Source organism: Mustela lutreola, chromosome 7, assembly GCF_030435805.1.
Source record: "Mustela lutreola isolate mMusLut2 chromosome 7, mMusLut2.pri, whole genome shotgun sequence".
NCBI lineage: Eukaryota > Metazoa > Chordata > Mammalia > Carnivora > Mustelidae > Mustela > Mustela lutreola.
In genome coordinates, this window is record NC_081296.1 from 11,821,329 (window position 1) to 11,840,855 (window position 19,527).

The 19,527-nt window shown below is 43.0% G+C and overlaps 1 protein-coding gene and 1 long non-coding RNA gene across 2 annotated transcripts in view; both read right to left on the reverse strand.

Moving 5' to 3' along the window:
• The window catches only part of AGBL1 (AGBL carboxypeptidase 1), a 527,687-nt gene that overhangs the window by 393,262 nt on the left and 114,898 nt on the right, over window positions 1-19,527 (reverse strand). The window lies entirely within an intron of this gene.
• LOC131835634 (uncharacterized) lies at window positions 6,141-7,135 on the reverse strand. The gene is made up of 3 exons (XR_009355280.1): window positions 6,947-7,135; window positions 6,599-6,798; window positions 6,141-6,262 (listed from the first exon to the last, which is right to left on the reverse strand). It is a non-coding gene; the product is annotated as an uncharacterized LOC131835634 (long non-coding RNA).

The following is a 19,527-nucleotide window of genomic DNA, read 5'->3' on the forward strand; positions in this document are numbered from 1 at the left end:
TTTAACACCTGAAAATCAACCAATGTAATCATCCACCATAATAACAGAATATGGGATAAAAACCACATTATTGTCTCAACCAACACAGGAAAGGCATTTGACGAAACCCATCACAGTTTCATAAAAACCCTCACCACATTAGGGACAGAAGAGAACCTTCCGCACCTGATAAAGGAATCCACTTGAAACTCACAGCTAATGTGATACACGGAGAGAAAGACCGAATGCTTTCTCCCCCATGATCAGAAGCAAGCTAAGGATGGCCATCCTCACTCCCCGCCTCTGTTCAACACTGTACTGGAGGCCGTAGCCAGGGCATTTAGGAATGAATAAGTGACGGGCATACAGACTGGGAAAGAGGAAGCAGAATGATTCTCTACCTACAGATGGCCTGTATATACAAGGTCTAAAAGAATCCACCAAAAAACTATCAGAACAAGTTCTGCCATGTGGCCACCAAAAAAAAAAAAAAAATCAATATACAAAAGTGAATTGTGTGGAATATTACTCAGCCATCAGAAAGAATGAAATCTTGTCATTTGCAATGACATGGACAGAACTAGAGGTTATTAGGCTAAGCAAAATAAGTCAGCCAGAGGAAGACAAAAACCATATGATTTCGCTCATATGTGCAACTGAAGAAACAAAACACATGAATATAGGGGGAGGGGAGGAAAAATAAGAGCAGAGAGGGAGGGAAATCGTAAGAGACTCTTAACTCTAGAAAACAAACTGAGGGTTGCTGGAGGGGAGGAGTGGACGTGGGGGGATGGGGTCCCTGGGGGATGGGCAGTAAGGAAGGCACGTGATAGGATGAGCACTGGATGTTATATGCAACTGATAAATCGCTAGTTTCTACCCCTGAAACCAATAATACACTAAATTGAATTGAACTACACTGAATTCAGTAAAAAAAAGTTTTTCAAAAGTCAATTGTAGCTTGTATACTAGCAATGAGTAGTTCAGAAATGAAAATTTTAAAAAAGCAATCTCACTTGTAATGGCAGCAGAAAGAATAAAATTCTCAGTAATAAACTGAACAAAAGAAAAACAGAAAACGTTGTTGAAAAAATTTTTCAACGTTTAAATAAACAGAAATTACCTAAATTTCAGCAGTCACCAAACTACTGCTATCAACCCCCAACCAGAGCACCCACACTCCCGGCCTCCTTCCGACTGTTCTTCGGACACAGCTAGAGCGATCCTCTCAAGAGGAGGGTCGATTTATTTTGAATTTAGAGCGAACAGGACTTCCTGACAGCTTAGTGTGAGAATAACATTAGCTCAGTTATTTCTCTAATGATCCCCATTTTAAAGATGAAGGAACTAATCATGGTACATGAACCTGCCCGAAGAAACGTTAGGAAGCAACGGAGATGGAATTTGGCCTTGAGTCTGTCTGACCCCAACCTCTGGGCACTTAACCCCACCACTGGGCCCACAGAGCTTTCAGAGAGAAGGAGAAAAGTGGGCAGAGAGAAGGAAGGGAACAGTCCTGATAACTTAACCCTGAGGCCTCTCGAGAGCTGGGTGCCTGGGATGCGGGGGTGTAGCAGCAGAGACAGAAAGTGGCGGGGGGCGGGGAAGTTGGTTAATAACAGGTGCATAAAGCAGGAGGACGCTGACAAGAGATAGAACACGTTGCCTGCAGAGCACAGGCGCCCAGAACGCCATCTGTCACAGTCCCGGCCTCCTGCCCGGCTTGAGAGAGAGTAGCGGATGGATAAAACAGGCATGCACCCGTGCGCGCACGCGCGGACACACACACACACACACACACACACATACACACACACACACACACACACACACACACACACACACGGGGCTGGGTTACCAAGGAAAATGAATGGCAAATGGATCTTGCCAATCACCATTTTCAAGGGAGAGACGACAAAACAGAAATGCAAACCAAGATGGCCCCTGCATCATGAAAGAAAAGAAAAAACCAAGAATGCATAGTGCACAGTGCAAAGGTTGAGTCCAGCATGGAACAAGTCCCTCTTTCTCTTTGGGGGGGGGGAGGGCAGGGAGGAAGGAAAACAATCCCTGCCCTCCAGCTCTACCCAGATGCTGCCAAAGACAGCTCCAGGGAGCCATTATCCATCCCTGAAAATTTTTTTAAAAGATTTTATTATTGGAGAGAGAGACAGAGATAGCAACAGAAATGGTGACCGAGAGAGCACAAGCTGACAAGCAGACTCCCCGCGGAGCAGGGACACCTCTCCACCCCTGCTGCAGGGCTCAATCCCAGGGATCATGACCTGAGCTGAAGGCAGAGGCTTCACCGACTGAGCCCCCCAGGCGCCTCCATCACCAAAAATGTTTATAAGAGAAACTGAAACCCAGACCTCAGCCTGGCTTGCTGAGTAACGGTCGGCAGGGAGTGTGACAAGAGGTTGCGAGCAAGGCTGGAAGGACCCCGCCCGCCTGGTCAGAAGCAGCAGCTCTGCAAAGCAGACACGGTGTTGAAGTACTTCCAGATCCAGGGACAGCAGCATGAGGATCAAGGACTCAGGCAAAAGCTTTGGAGACTCCCCAAGGCCAGGACGGGGAAGACGAATGCCTAAGGGGGAAGAAGGGTGGGGATTCCAATAAGCTCTTGCACATTCTGGGGAGTCTTTCTCTACATGGGGGTGTAAGTCTCACGTTAGCACTTAAAGCAAATATTACCCTTGGGCTTTCTTAAATTATTCATAAAGTAAAATATACAGGGATGTGTGACTATAATCCTCTACTGTAACACATATATAAATGTATAATGAGTACAGTATGTAATTATACACATATATGCAAAATAAAATGTGACAGAGTGTTTGCTATATTGCTACAGTACAACTGTTGCTCTAGCACACACTCCATGTGATACAATCCACTCTAGAAATGTCTGGAAGCCCAAAAGGACAGACAGGATCCCTAGCTCACTGCAGAGCACAGAGCAGGGACCCAACAGATAGTTCCGGAATAGTTCATGAATGCATCAAAATGCACCTGATTTTGCTCCAGCTAAAGGACAGAACAAAGACAGGCCTGACCATTACGGTCTGTTTGGCTGAGGTATAACGGGGGGCCCCATGCTCGGTACCATGACTTAGCGCCCCCTAGCACCAACACAACCAGCACTGCAAAAGGTGGCCATTCCCAGAAAGAGAAATATTGTTATGATTCTGTCTAATTACATGAGCCACTTATTATGGGCAAATTCATAAGCAGATTCAAGGCAATCTGGGGCTGTAGGGAGGGGAACGGGAGCTATTCCTTAATAATTGCAGAGTTCCGTCTAGGGTAATGAAAAAGTTTTAGCAATAGGCAGTGGTAATGCTTGCACAACACTGGGAATATAATTAAGGCCAATGAGTCGTACACTCAAAAATGGTTAAAATGGTAAATTATATGTTATGTGCATTTTACTAGAAAAAAAAAAGTTGTCATTGGATCTAATGGTGAGTCATCTCTCTCCAAAAAACCACTTAGGTCTTTTGGGAAAGAAGGGGTAAAGAGGATGCAAAGGCCTGCAAAGTGCCCCCTCTCTTGGCAGGACATGGGAATTGCACCAGAAAAGTTCACCCACCCTGGCTGGGGATTCCCCAGCCGGAGCAAGCATCAGGATCCTCTGAAGGGCTCCTTAACACAGTGTGGGGAGCCACATCCCCAGAATTTCTCACTCAGGAGGTCCAGGTTGGGGGCCTCAGAAATCACACTTCGACTTCTCAGGAGCTGCTGCTGCTGGTCTCCGAATCACTCTTGCACACCACAGATCCAAGCCACCGGTACTCAGTAGACCTGGCTGAGGGGAACACTCCCAGGGCCATCTTCCTTTCAGGCCAAATGCTCAGGACCCTCAGTTGATGCCTCCTGCAGGTGCCACAATTTCTGGACCTCCAAGCAAAGATTCATGAACATCCTTCTCTCTGAACTAAAATGAAGGCCTTAAAAGCAGATCCAAGAGTTTTCAGAGGCTCTTTCCAAACTAGAGCCTGAGGTTCAGACGGTAGAGGCCCTTATTCACTTACATCTGTCTCAAAGCCCCACTGTGACTGGGGGCTCAGTTCTTGACTGACGGGATTAATGCCCGTGAATCCCAACATCCTTAAAGTAGTTCTCTCTTCTAGAAATCGCGGTCTTCACTGAACTCAGATGATGGGGGCGCCTGGGTGGTTCAGTTGGTTGGGCGGTTGGGCAGCTGGCTCTCGGTTTCAGCTCAGGTCATGATCTCAGGGTCATGCATTCCAGCCCCCCGTCAGGCTCCACATTCAGTGGGGAGTCTGCTTGAGGATTCTCTCTCTCCCTCTGCCCATACCCCACCCCCGGCTCTCTGTCTCTCTAAAATAAATATTTTAAAAATAAAATTAAAAAAAATAAACTCAGATGATAGCGGCAATCCCACTCCTTTAAAGGATTTGGGTTTATTGCCAACAAATCCAACAGCCTCCCAGAGAACATGAGACATGTGATGCTCCTGAAATTCCCCTCCACACATCACAGTCTGGTGTTTTCCTGTTTTTCCACAGGTTTGACAAAGACTCTCCACTCTCTAGAAAGCCTTCCTTCCCTCTGTATCTTTTCCCATCTAGCTAAGTCCTACCCATCTCTCCACACCCAGCTCAAGTCCCAGCCTCCTTAAAGGTCTTCCTCTGAAGAACTTTCTCTTCACGCAGACTTTGTACAGTAACACAGACATGATCTATTTGTATATTTAGGTCCACATTCAGCTCGAAGTTCTTGGAGGACACAAACTATGTTATGATCTTTTAAGTCTGAACATTTATCATAGCTCCTGCTCTGCAGTCATTTTTAAATATACATTTGGTGTGTAAATAAATTAATAAGTGAATAGGTTGCAAAAGTCTTCAGCTAAACTTAAATGTTCCTTAACTGTAATCCCATATTATCTCAAGAAACCATATAAAGTAAGTATCACAAAGAAGGCTTTTGTTTTTGTTTTTGTTTTGAAGGATACGAGGAGTGAGTTGGAGCGGTGAGAGGAGGGCAAGGGAGCAAAGAAGTTACTGGGTGGGCAGTGGGTACCGGGTGCTGCTAGGTGGGTTGCTCAGCTCTGCTGAGAACAGGGACACGGCCTAACGATTCCTCCAGGGCAGTCGAGAAGCTTGTAGTGAAGCCTACAGTAAAGCTACCAGTGGAGGCCCGCTGCTTTGTTTCAGACTCCCTCTAGAGAGCCTGGGTACCTTCCCAGACCCCCCACCACTATAAGCCTCAGCTGTCAATCTTCACCCAGAAGTGCCATGGAAAGTTTGATGGCTTGCTTAGACTGCAGGGGAAGAAATTTTTCTTCTACGTTTAGCTGTTTTTCTATTCCACTTGGAATTACTAAATTATTTTCATCTATTGTATCCTGAGCAAGTCTTGACCAAAAGGAGGGGATGGTGAGTGGATGGACAGAGGGATGCGTGGAGAGACAGCACAACAGATACGGGCTTCTCATTCAAAGCAAACTTGTAACGTGAATTCACGTGCCCGCCTCCCAAAACTCCATTAATTTCATTGGGGAAATACAAAGACAAACAATTCCATTAACTGTGGAGGTAGCGGGAGGGGGAAGTCATCGGGCAACTAAAGGTTTTAACACATTTCGGAAGACAAGAACTAGAAAGTCTACTGATGAATGAGCCTGGCAAGGAAACCGCAGCCATGACGGGACAGCAGAGAGAGCCAGAGCACACGCAGGGCTCCATCTCCCAACCAGAAAGCCAGAAAAGCTGGGGACCAAAATTCTATCTAACCATCTACTCTCATCTGAAACAACAGTTTCCTTTTTTTAAAGATTTCTTTATTTATTCTGAGAGACAGAGGGAGTGTGAGAGAGTGGGGAGGGGCCGAGGCAGAGACAGAGAGACTCTCAAGCAGACTCCCTGCTGAGCATGGAGCCCAACGCAGGGCTCGATCTCAAGACCCTGAGGTCGTGACCTGAGCCCAAACCAAGAGTCAGGTGCTCAACCGACTGAGCCACCCCCCGAGCCCCAGCAATGGTTTCTTACTCCTGAGTGATACAGAAACCTTATAAGGGAAGTAAAAATTCAGACTGCGGTTTCTGGAATCAATATCCTAAGGAATGAGCCTTACGACAATACTTTCAACACTGAGTTATCATTTAAAAGACAAGTGTTGAAGGAGGAGTCAAGATGGCGGAGAAGTAGCAAGCTGAGACTGCTTCAGCTAGCCGGAGATCAGCTAGATAGCTTATCTAAAGATTGCAAACACCTGAAAATCCATCGGCAGATCGAAGAGAAGAAGAACAGCAATTCTGGAAACAGAAAAACAACCACTTTCTGAAAGGTAGGACTGGCGGAGAAGTGAATCCAAAGCGACGGGAAGATAGACCCCGGGGGGAGGGGCCGGCTCCCGGCAAGCGGCGGAGCAACCGCGCACAAAATCAGGACTTTTAAAAGTCTGTTCCGCGGAGGGACATCGCTCCAGAGGCTAAACCGGGGCGAAGCCCACGCGGGGTCAGCGTGGCCTCAGGTCCCGCAGGGTCACAGAAGGATCGGGGGTGTCTGAGTGTCGCAGAGCTTGCGGGTATTGGAACGGGAAAGCCGGCTACAGAGACAGAGCCGACAGTAAGCTCGCAGCTCCGTGTTACCTTGAACCGGTCGCAGGCTCGGTGAGCTCGGAGCGCGGCCGGAGGTCAGGCAGACGGGAGTAACTGGGCGCTGTTCTCTGAGGGCGCACTGAGGAGTGGGGCCCTGGGCTCTCGGCTCCTCCGGGCCGGAGACCAGGAGGCCGCCATTTGTATTCCCGTCCTCTGGAACTCTACGGAAAGCGCTCAGGGAACAAAAGCTCCTGAAAGCAAACCCGAGCTGATTACTCACCCCGGCCCCGGGTAAGGGCGGTGTAATTCCGCCTGGGGCAAAGACACTTGAAAATCACTACAACAGGCCCCTCCCCCAGAAGATCAACAAGAAATCCAGCCGAGACCAAGCTCACCTACCAAGGAGTGCGGTTTCAATACCAAGGAGAGCAGCAGAATTCCAGAGGAGGAGAAAGCCAAGCACGGAACTCATGGCTTTTTTCCTGTGATTTTTTTTAGTCTTGCAGTTAATTTAATTTTTTCTTTTTCATTTTTTTTTTTTTTTTTTTCTTTTTCTCGCCTTCGGGTAAAATTTTTTTTTTTTTTTTAACTGTTACCTTTTTCTTTTTTAACGATTTTTTACTAGTTTATCTAATATATATATATTTTTTTTTACATTTTTCTTAGGTGTTTTCTTTTTTAAAAAAAAATTCTTTTCTTTTTTTTTTTTTTTTTTTTTTTTTTTTTTTTTTTTTTTTCTTCCTTTTTGAACCTCTTTTTATCCCCTTTCTCCCCACTCACGATTTTGGATCTCTTCTAATTTGGCTAAAGGATATTTTCCTGGGGTTGTTGCCACCCTTTTAGTATTTTACTTGCCCCTTCATTTACTCTTATCTGGACAAAATGACAAGACGTAAAAATTCACCACAAAAAAAAGAACAAGAGGCAGTACCGAAGGCTAGGGACCTAATCAATACAGACATCGGTAATATGTCAGATCTAGAGTTCAGAATGACAATTCTCAAGGTTCTAGCCGGGCTCGAAAAAGGCATGGAAGATATTAGAGAAACCCTCTCGAGAGATATAAAAGCCCTTTCTGGAGAAATAAAAGAACTAAAATCTAACCAAGTTGAAATCAAAAAAGCTATTAATGAGGTGCAATCAAAAATGGAGGCTCTCACTGCTAGGATAAATGAGGCAGAAGAAAGAATTAGTGATATAGAAGACCAAATGACAGAGAATAAAGAAGCTGATCAAAAGAGGGACAAACAGCTACTGGACCACGAGGGGAGAATTCGAGAAATAAGTGACACCATAAGACGAAACAACATTAGAATAATTGGGATTCCAGAAGAAGAAGAAAGTGAGAGGGGAGCAGAAGGTATACTGGAGAGAATTATTGGGGAGAATTTCCCCAATATGGCAAAGGGAACAAGCATCAAAATTCAGGAGGTTCAGAGAATGCCCCTCAAAATAAATAAGAATAGGCCCACACCCCGTCACATAATAGTAAAATTTACAAGTCTCAATGACAAAGAGAAAATCCTGAAAGCAGCCCGGGAAAAGAAGTCTGTAACATACAATGGTAAAAATATTAGATTGGCAGCTGACTTATCCACAGAGACCTGGCAGGCCAGAAAGAGCTGGCATGATATTTTCAGAGCACTAAACGAGAAAAACATGCAGCCAAGAATACTATATCCAGCTAGGCTATCATTGAAAATAGAAGGAGAGATTAAAAGCTTCCAGGACAAACAACAACTGAAAGAATTTGCAAATACCAAACCAGCTCTACAGGAAATATTGAAAGGGGTCCTCTAAGCAAAGAGAGAGCCTACAAGTGGTAGATCAGAAAGGAACAGAGACCATATACAGTAACAGTCACCTTACAGGCAATACAATGGCACTAAATTCATATCTCTCAATAGTTACCCTGAATGTGAATGGGCTAAATGCCCCTGTCAAAAGACACAGGGTATCAGAATGGATAAAAAAACAAAACCCATCTATATGTTGCCTCCAAGAAACACATTTTAAGCCCGAAGACACCTCCAGATTTAAAGTGAGGGGGTGGAAAAGAATTTACCATGCTAATGGACATCAGAAGAAAGCAGGAGTGGCAATCCTTATATCAGATCAATTAGATTTTAAGCCAAAGACTGTAATAAGAGATGAGGAAGGACACTATATCATACTCAAAGGGTCTGTCCAACAAGAAGATTTAACAATTTTAAATATCTATGCCCCCAACGTGGGAGCAGCCAACTATATAAACCAATTAATAACAAAATCAAAGAAACACATAAACAACAATACAATAATAGTAGGGGACTTTAATATTCCCCTCACTGAAATGGACAGGTCATCCAAGCAAAAGATCAGCAAGGAAATAAAGGCCTTAAATGACACACTGGACCAGATGGACATCACAGATATATTCAGAATATTTCATCCCAAAGCAACAGAATACACATTCTTCTCTAGTGCACATGGTACATTCTCCAGAATAGATCACATCCTCGGTCCTAAATCAGGACTCAACCGGTATCAAAAGATTGGGATCATTCCCTGCATATTTTCAGACCACAATGCTCTAAAGCTAGAACTCAACCACAAAAGGAAGTTTGGAAAGAACCCAAATACATGGAGACTAAAGAGTATCCTTCTAAAGAATGAATGGGTCAACCGGGAAATTAAAGAAGAATTGAAAAAAATCATGGAAACAAATGATAATGAAAATACAACGGTTCAAAATCTGTGGGACACAACAAAGGCAGTCCTGAGAGGAAAATATATAGCGGTACAAGCCTTTCTCAAGAAACAAGAAAGGTCTCAGGTACACAACCTAACCCTACACCTAAAGGAGCTGGAGAAGGAACAAGAAAGAAACCCTAAGCCCAGCAGGAGAAGAGAAATCATAAAGATCAGAGCAGAAATCAATGAAATAGAAACCAAAAAAACAATAGAACAAATCAACGAAACTAGGAGCTGGTTCTTTGAAAGAATTAATAAAATTGATAAACCCCTGGCCCGACTTATCAAAAAGAAAAGAGAAAGGACCCAAATAAATAAAATCATGAATGAAAGAGGAGAGATCACAACTAACACCAAGGAAATACAAACTATTATAAGAACATACTATGAGCAACTCTACGGCAATAAATTTGACAATCTGGAAGAAATGGATGCATTCCTAGAAACATATAAACTACCACAACTGAACCATGAAGAAATAGAAAGCCTGAACAGACCCATAACCAGTAAGGAGATTGAAACAGTCATTAAAAATCTCCAAACAAACAAAAGCCCAGGGCCAGACGGCTTCCCGGGGGAATTCTACCAAACATTTAAAGAAGAACTAATTCCTATTCTCCTGAAACTGTTCCAAAAAATAGAAATGGAAGGAAAACTTCCAAACTCATTTTATGAGGCCAGCATCACCTTGATCCCAAAACCAGACAAGGATCCCACCAAAAAAGAGAGCTATAGACCGATATCCTTGATGAACACAGATGCGAAAATACTCAACAAAATACTAGCCAATCGGATTCAACAGTACATTAAAAAGATTATTCACCACGACCAAGTGGGATTTATTCCAGGGCTGCAAGGTTGGTTCAACATCCGCAAATCAGTCAATGTGATACAACACATCAATAAAAGTAAGAACAAGAACCATATGATACTCTCAATAGATGCTGAAAAAGCATTTGACAAAGTACAACATCCCTTCCTGATCAAAACTCTTCAAAGTGTAGGGATAGAGGGCACATACCTCAATATCATCAAAGCCATCTATGAAAAACCCACCGCAAATATCATTCTCAATGGAGAAAAACTGAAAGCTTTTCCGCTAAGGTCAGGAACACGGCAGGGATGTCCATTATCACCACTGCTATTCAACATCGTACTAGAGGTCCTAGCCTCAGCAATCAGACAACAAAAGGAAATTAAAGGCATCCAAATCGGCAAAGAAGAAGTCAAATTATCACTCTTCGCAGATGATATGATACTATATGTGGAAAACCCAAAAGACTCCACTCCAAAACTGCTAGAACTTATACAGGAATTCAGTAAAGTGTCAGGATATAAAATCAATGCACAGAAATCAGTTGCATTTCTCTACACCAACAGCAAGACAGAAGAAAGAGATATTAAGGAGTCAATCCCATTTACAATTGCATCCAAAACCATAAGATACCTAGGAATAAACCTAACCAAAGAGACACAGAATCTATACTCAGAAAACTATAAAGTACTCATGAAAGAAATTGAGGAAGACACAAAGAAATGGAAAAATGTTCCATGCTCCTGGATTGGAAGAATAAATATTGTGAAAATGTCTATGCTACCTAAAGCAATCTACACATTTAATGCAATTCCTATCAAAGTACCATCCATCTTTTTCAAAGAAATGGAACAAATAATTCTAAAATTTATATGGAACCAGAAAAGACCTCGAATAGCCAAAGGGATATTGAAAAAGAAAGCCAACGTTGGTGGCATCACAATTCCGGACTTCAAGCTCTATTACAAAGCTGTCATCATCAAGACAGCATGGTACTGGCACAAAAACAGACACATAGATCAATGGAACAGAATAGAGAGCCCAGAAATAGACCCTCAACTCTATGGTCAACTAATCTTCGACAAAGCAGGAAAGAATGTCCAATGGAAAAAAGACAGCCTTTTCAATAAATGGTGCTGGGAAAATTGGACAGCCACATGCAGAAAAATGAAATTGGACCATTTCCTTACACCACACACAAAAATAGACTCAAAATGGATGAAGGACCTCAATGTACGAAAGGAATCCATCAAAATCCTTGAGGAGAACACGGGCAGCAACCTCTTCGACCTCTGCCGCAGCAACATCTTCCTAGGAACAACGCAAAAGGCAAGGGAAGCAAGGGAAAAAATGAACTACTGGGATTTCATCAAGATCAAAAGCTTTTGCACAGCAAAGGAAACAGTTAACAAAATCAAAAGACAACTGACAGAATGGGAGAAGATATTTGCAAACGACATATCAGATAAAGGACTAGTGTCCAGAATCTATAAAGAACTTAGCAAACTCAACACCCAAAGAACAAATAATCCAATCAAGAAATGGGCAGAAGACATGAACAGACATTTCTGCAAAGAAGACATCCAGATGGCCAACAGACACATGAAAAAGTGCTCCATATCACTTGGCATCAGGGAAATACAAATCAAAACCACAATGAGATATCACCTCACACCAGTCAGAATGGCTAAAATCAACAAGTCAGGAAATGACAGATGCTGGCGAGGATGCGGAGAAAGGGGAACCCTCCTACACTGTTGGTGGGAATGCAAGCTGGTGCAGCCACTCTGGAAAACAGCATGGAGGTTCCTCAAAATGTTGAAAATAGAACTGCCCTATGACCCAGCAATTGCACTATTGGGTATTTACCCTAAAGATACAAATGTAGTGATCCAAAGGGACACATGCACCCGAATGTTTATAGCAGCAATGTCCACAATAGCCAAACTATGGAAAGAACCTAGATGTCCATCAACAGATGAATGGATCAAGAAGATGTGGTATATATACACAATGGAATACTATGCAGCCATCAAAAGAAATGAAATCTTGCCATTTGCAACAACATGGATGGAACTAGAGCGTATCATGCTTAGCGAAATAAGTCAAGCAGAGAAAGACAACTATCATATGATCTCCCTGATATGAGGAAGTGGTGATGCAACATGGAGGCTTAAGTGGGTAGAAGAATAAATGAAACAAGATGGGATTGGGAGGGAGACAAACCATAAGTGACTCTTAATCTCACAAAACAAACTGAGGGTTGCCGGGGGGAGGGGGTTGGGGAGAAGGGGGTGGGATTATGGACATTGGGGAGGGTATGTGATTTGGTGAGTGCTGTGAAGTGTGTAAACCTGGTGATTCACAGACCTGGGGATAAAAATATATGTATATAAAAAATATATGTTTATAAAAAATAAAAAATAAAAAAAAAAAAAAAAAAAAAAAAAAATAAAAGACAAGTGTTGTATCTATCTCAGGTGAGATGGTACATGGCGACTTTCAAATACAAGCACAGCATTTTTTGATGATGTGATGCTCTCTGACTGCTGAGAACGTGTTCTGTCTAGACTGACAAACACAGACTACACCAGGAAACATTTCCGCATGCTTCGCATTCCCCTCCGCCTCTCGGAGCCCTTTTTCTTCCTTTTTTTTTTTTTTTTTCAGTATTTCATTCATTTATTTGACAGACAGAGAGATCACAAGTAGGCAGAGCAGCAGGCAGAGGGAGGGGGGAAGTAGGCTCCCCGCTGAGCAGAGAGCCCGATGCAGGACTCGATCCCAGGATCCTGGGATCATGACCTCAGCCAAAGGCAGGGACTTAACCCACTGAGCCACCCAGGCGCCCCTCTCAGAGTCTTCTGAGGGGATTGTTGGACAGTCATTTATGCCCTCGCCTCAGACCCATTATGCAACCTAATCTTCTCCAGGGAAAGGACGTACTCTGGTAAGTCTTGTAACACCCGACACCAAGGCTTTTGCATGGGGTAGGTCTCCAGGGATGTTGTCTGAATGAAAGTTTACCAGCTTCCAAATCATGGGGTAGAGAACAATTTTGCCAGTATAATGGGCTGGCCTCTTTACCTGGGCTCTCTAAAACACCATAGGGAATAAGGACACTGAGGCTTTGCTATGTTAAGGATACGAATATGTTGGTTCTTCCCTGTTTTGAAAGTGGATTGGTAGTCACTAGAATCCACTGAGCAGTCACTGTGTGGCAAGCTCCATGCCAAGCCCTGACTACCTTATTTCAACTCTTCTACAACAGATCTGAGATTGTCCCATTTTACTATGAAGAAACGAAAACTGGGGAGATGAACAAACTTTCTCAGAGCAGATATTTAAAACCAGGGTGGGTTTTTTTGAGATTTTATTTATTTATCTGTCAGAGAGAAAAACAGAGAGCACAAGCAGGGGGAGTGTCAGGCTGAGGGAGAAGCAGGCTCCCCACTGAGCAAGGAGCCTGATGTGGGACTCGATTCCAGGACCTTGGGAAAGACCTGAGTCAAAGGCAGATGCTCAACTGACAGAGCCACCCAGTGTCCCTAAAATCAGGTTTTCTGATTCTAAGTATAGTTCTGGTTCTAAAGCACAATGACTTTCTTCCAAGAAACTGATTAAGAAAGAAAAGCAGAGGGGCGCCTGGGTGGCTCAGTGGGTTAAGCGGCTGCCTTCGGCTCAGGTTATGATCTCAGGGTCCTGAGATCAAGCCCCACATCAGGCTCTCTGCTTAGCGGAGAGCCTGCTTCTTCCTCTCCCTGCTGCTCTGCCTACTTGTACTCTCCATCTCTATGTCAAATAAATAAAACCTTTAAAAAAAAGAAAGAGAGAGAGAAAGAAAAGCAGAGGGACACCTGAGTAGCTCTGGATGTCAGCTCAGGTCTTGACCTCGGATGGTGGGCATAGAGCCTACTTAAAGAAAAACGAAGGAAGGCACGGAGGCACAAAGGCAGGCAGGCAGGCAGGCCAGGGAAAGGAAGAGGTGAGGAAACAGGGTCACATGTAAGTGCCCCTTCCTCCCCTGCCCAACACAGAGTTTGGTCTTCATGGAACTTTTGTGATCAAAAGTTAAATGGATGGTCTCAAACTGGCCTTCTTTGTCTGCTGGCACCTCCCCCCATGTGGTCAGAACCACCTGCTCTTGTGCTACAAAGGCCCTTAGGAAAGAAGGAGCTTCCAGCCCTCTGGGGCCCATGCAGCATCTCAAGTGGCTGAGAGGACAGAGTCAAAGCTTCTAAGCCTCCACATAAATGCATTTCAATAATAAAAAGGTGGCCCCAAATTCCCAAGGTGGCATGAGAGTTGGACACTTTCTACATTTGCAGATAAGCATCTTGATATCCTTCAGCGATCTGTAACCCTGCACCTCCCCACTGCTCTTCCCACCCCGCCCTCCAGCCATGAGGTGTCTCAGGTAGTGCCTGATGTGTGCCATGGGGGTGGAGACGAAGACCAGATGCCATCACCTGACCCCTGGACAAAGCTTGCTCCGTGAAGCTGGACAACAAGCAGTCTCTGCATGCTGAGAAAAAAAAAGGTCTGTCAAGCCACTGAGTCACAGAGTCATGTGACACCATCATCTTTGTGGACTGACAGATTTCTAAAAGTCATGTTCTACTTAAAGCAGCTCCTACTCTGTGGTCAAACATCTCAGACGTGGGCAGCAGGAAGCTGCATGTGTTAGTTAAACCAGTTTAAAAGACCAGGAAGATGACAGTCAAATGACATCTTTAATCAACACCCTGCCCAAAATGGCCTTCCTGGACATGAGAGCACAAGAAACTCTCCCTCTACCTGAGGGTGACATTTCACGGGTGACACTTCTCTCTAGAGAAGAGAGGAAAAGATCTGGAAACTATATACAGAGAATCCCTCAATATCTTTCCTAGGTGTTAGTAGACCCATAGACAAGTCAACAGTGGTTCTAGGACACTTGTAGACCAGACTATCCCTATGTATTATGAAAATTGCATTAGCCAAGGGGCACCTGGGTGGCTCAGTCAGTTAAGTGTCTGACTTCAGCTCAGCTCAGGTCCTGGGATGGAGCCCATGTCGGGTTCCGGGCATAGCAGGAAGTCTGCTTGTCCCTTTGCCCCTCCCTCTTGCTCATTCTGTCTCCCTCTCCCTCTTGAATAAATAAAATCTTTTAAAAAATAATAAAAAATAAATAAAATTAAATTGCATTAGCTGAGTGTGATGGTAATAATAGATACGCATTTTAATCATATATAATTTATTCACACAGGTTATATAACTGAATACATGCTTAATATACTTACGATTATCAGTATATTAGTAGGTATATAATTGTACTTATTACCTCATTATTATATGCCATGCCCTTGTAATACATGAAAGTGTTTGGGTGGGAATTTGAATAAGAAGACTATATCCTCTTTCCCAATTGAAAAAAGTCTCGATTCTTGGCGGCAACAGCATGATGAAAATGAATGAAAATATGGGTGGCCATTACTCTTGCAGAATATGATGGAACTAAGAAGGCCTATAAAGTTAACACCTTTAAGCAATGAAGCTTGGGGAGTAGCTCCCCCTCCAGGGTCTGTAGTCTGGGTAAATGGTAAGTCCCCTTGCCTAGAAAGACATGATATAAAAGAAGTGCAAAGGATTGAGTAGACTTGGGAAAGATATTTTTCCATCTAACTTTTTTAAATCAAGAGAGAAGTTCATTTTTTAAAAAAGACTTACTTATTTGAGAGAGAGACCAAGGGAGGGTAAGAAAGAAAGACAGAGAGAATCCCAAGCCAGCTCCTCAGAGCGCAGAGCCTGATGCAGGGCTCCATCTCACAACCCTGAGTTCAGGACCTGAGACGAAACCAAGAGTCAAATGCTTAATGGACTGCGCCAACCAGGTGCCCAAGAGAAGATTTATTTTTTAAAAAATTACCTCTCCGATCCATCGGTTTAAGGACTCGGCTTCTTTTTCTTTGCCTCGACTTCTACATGCTATCCCCTAAAATAAACCCAACCCAAATAAGGCTTTAAAAATGAAGAAATGAAAACTTAGATTGTTAGACAAACCTTTCAAAATACCTAGTTGGAGGGTATCTGGACCTTCCAACAACAGAGTCAATAAACGGAGATGTGTGTGAAACAATGAACAGCACTCATATGGGAACTGGATTTACAGAATAATCTTTCTGTTGGAAATCAATCCAGTCCCCAAGTGAAGGTCATCTTTGTCTATGATAAATACAACAACATCTTGGCTTTTGCAAACTGGGTGGTTTTGTCAACTCCCAGGCATGTTAGAATCTCCTGTGTTTATTTTAACAACCCCAATTGGTAGGATTAAGTGGGCTTAAAGATTAAATGCCTTTCTAGGGTGGGTTTCCTACATTTGCAGAGTGTTGTTGACAAACAGAATCAAATTCAAATAACATAAATCATGGGAAATAAATTCCTTATAAACAACAGGAAAATGTTTAAACCTTTTCTAGGGAGGCCAGAATTTTTTATGTTGCCAAAACCTTGCTTATAAATTCATTAGTCAGATTTACTCTATTCAAGCTATGTAGCTTGTAGAAAAGTTCACCCAAGACAGACTTAAGTCAGCGGCTGAGTTATGTCGCAGTTTTCTAACAGTACCATGTCGTGCATGAAAGAACCAAATGTTTGGTCCCCTGAAGACTGGGACATTAGCACTCCTGATACACAGGCATCAGATGAGGACTGTCCAGCACATGGTCATTCAGTAGTGCCCTGAGTCATCTGGCCCTTTGGGTACCAACAGCCAACTACATGTGGCTATGGTCAAAGGTCATGAGAGCCTCAAAGAAGTTAAGTCTTCCTTAGGACAACCGACAGAGAGAGAGGGAAACTGTCATGCTACAATCAGCATGTCCAAGAGGCTACTGTGCTGAACACCAATCCCAGCAGATGCTGCGCATTCACTAAAGCATGGGAGCCCCTTCACACAACGTCCTCCTGCACTGGGATGGGCTAAGAAATGGTAATACGTCTTCATGATGTGTCTACGCAATTCATCCAAGGAACAGGGTAGCGCTCTGTGTTTTTGCTGAGTAAGAATAAACAACTGGCAGAACAGCAGGTAAAATTTAACCTTAAAAAATAAAAGGTAATCAACAAAAAACCAAGTGTGTATAATGGTATACACACGTATGTACATGTGAACATACAGGACCTTTGGTAAGCATTAAAAAGATGAGCAAAGTCCACCACAAATTCTGTTGAGCAGCTCGAGGGCATGGCACTGGTATTAAAAAAGGAGCATTTCATAATTTTTCTAGAAATCATACTATTTTAATTTCCTATCATACTGCTGTGTATATCAGTCCACTTGGGCTGCCATAACAAAACACCATATAGACTGCACCACCTAAAGAGCAGAAATTAATTTTCTTACAGGTATGGAGACTAGAGGTTGCAGATCAAGGTCCACAGGGTTGGTCTCTGGGGAGAGCACTCTTCCTCGCTTGCAGATAGCTGCCTTCCTGTACCACGTTCACTGGCTTTTCTCGGGTGTGTGCACCCCCGTGATCTTTCTCTTCTTCTTCTAAGGCTACTGGTCTTATCAGATTAGAGCCCTACCCTTATGACCTCATTTAACCTTAATTACTTCCTGAAGACCCTATTTCCAAATACGGTCAGCTGCAATACAGTTAAGGCTTCAACATATAAAAATTGGGAAGGACACGATTCAGTCAATGTTGCTTTAAAGGCCGTGATTAGCAGCCTGCCCACCAGTCATCTCCTTCCAAACGGAACCTCAATTTCGCGCAGGTATCGACTTATCCCCGTGTAGCCAGGTGCTTCAGGGAGGGTTCATCCATCCTCCTTGCCATGGATTAGCTCGGCAATAAGGTTGAGACCCAATTCTAGTCAAAGACATGTGAGAGATAGTCTACTGGGGGATTCGGGAACAAGCTTCTTATCGCCTAAGAAAATGCCCCAGGAAGAAACAGTCACTCCTTTTCTTAAGGATACTGTCATTTTAGATTTGAGATCCGCACCTGCTTCAGCCATCCTGTGACCAAGGTATAAAGTCAACACTGAATATGGCAGAGGCAAAGAAGGGAAAGACTTAACCCCTTCATTTTGTCACTGAGCCACAGATCAACTACCTATGGCTGACCTTCCAGACATGTGAAACAATAAGATTTCTTGTTGCTCAGATGATTATAAGCCAGAGTTTGTGCTGTGTGCAGCCAGAGTCACCATAAATGATATAAGGGCTAAGAAATACTTAGGATGGATCTTTTTAAAGATTTTTAAAATCCACTTTCTTTTAAAAAAAAATCACTTTCTTGGAAATTTACAACATATGTTAGTGTACTAAAGACCGCCAAATCTGTTTTCAAAATCCTCTTGTACTTGAACCAGAGCTCCCCAAGTTTATTTGCTTATGGAACCCTTTTAGTTCTCTTCAGTAAATCCTATTATCTTCAACAAAAGAGAATAATTGTTGAAGGACTCCCCCAGGTCATAGCAGGGATAGACAGAGCAATGTGGGAAAATGAAAGTCTGCACTGAAGGGACTAGAAGCAAAAATTCCCTAAAGAGGAAAGGAAATGCTTGAGGGACTTTTTAAATTCTGGGATGTCCGTTTTTGTTTGTAGGGTTTTTGATATACTGCCCTGAAGTTTAATGACCATCACAACTGTCTTCGGTCTCAAGTCTTCAGTAAAACCTACCATGCAGACATTTATCAGTGAACACCAGGGGTAAAAAGAAACTTAATTTTCTACCAGGTTTGGAGTCAAATTCCACTTTGATCCAAAGGACATGAAATCCCAGCAAGCCAGATGATTTTCAGACTTTCAAAGATCTGTCTACTAATACTATATACAAATGCTATACATATCTCTTTTATTAAGATATATATTTTTATGTATATGTACATATACACACGTATATATATTAATTTTCTAGGCATCACGGGGATACCTAGAAATATGGGGATATTACATTTGGGACTCATCTGATGAATCTCATAAGCTAAACAATGTTAAGTAAGTAGTAAATACTAGTTAAAACTACCAAATCCTAAGCAAAATAGGCAATGCAACATGACCTCACCTTCGCAGCCATCACAGAGAAAGGCATTTCTATACAGGGTGTCTCATTTGGTCCAGGATGACCACAGGCAAATTCAATTAATCAGAAATCTGAAACCCCCAGCCATAAGACATTCATCGAGGTACCTTGCAGACACGTTATCATAACTATGATTTTATAAGTATTTATGGAATGTTATGATTAACATGTCTTTATGAATTTAGAAAACCCATCAGGATAGAGACCATATCTATTTCTACTCACCATCCCGTCCCCAGTGCCTTACATAGGACTCAGCTTATTGTAAACTCTTAATAAATGTGTGATAAAAGAATGAATCCATCAGTGAATAAGGCATTTAAAATGAATCCATCAGTGAATAAGGCATTTAAAA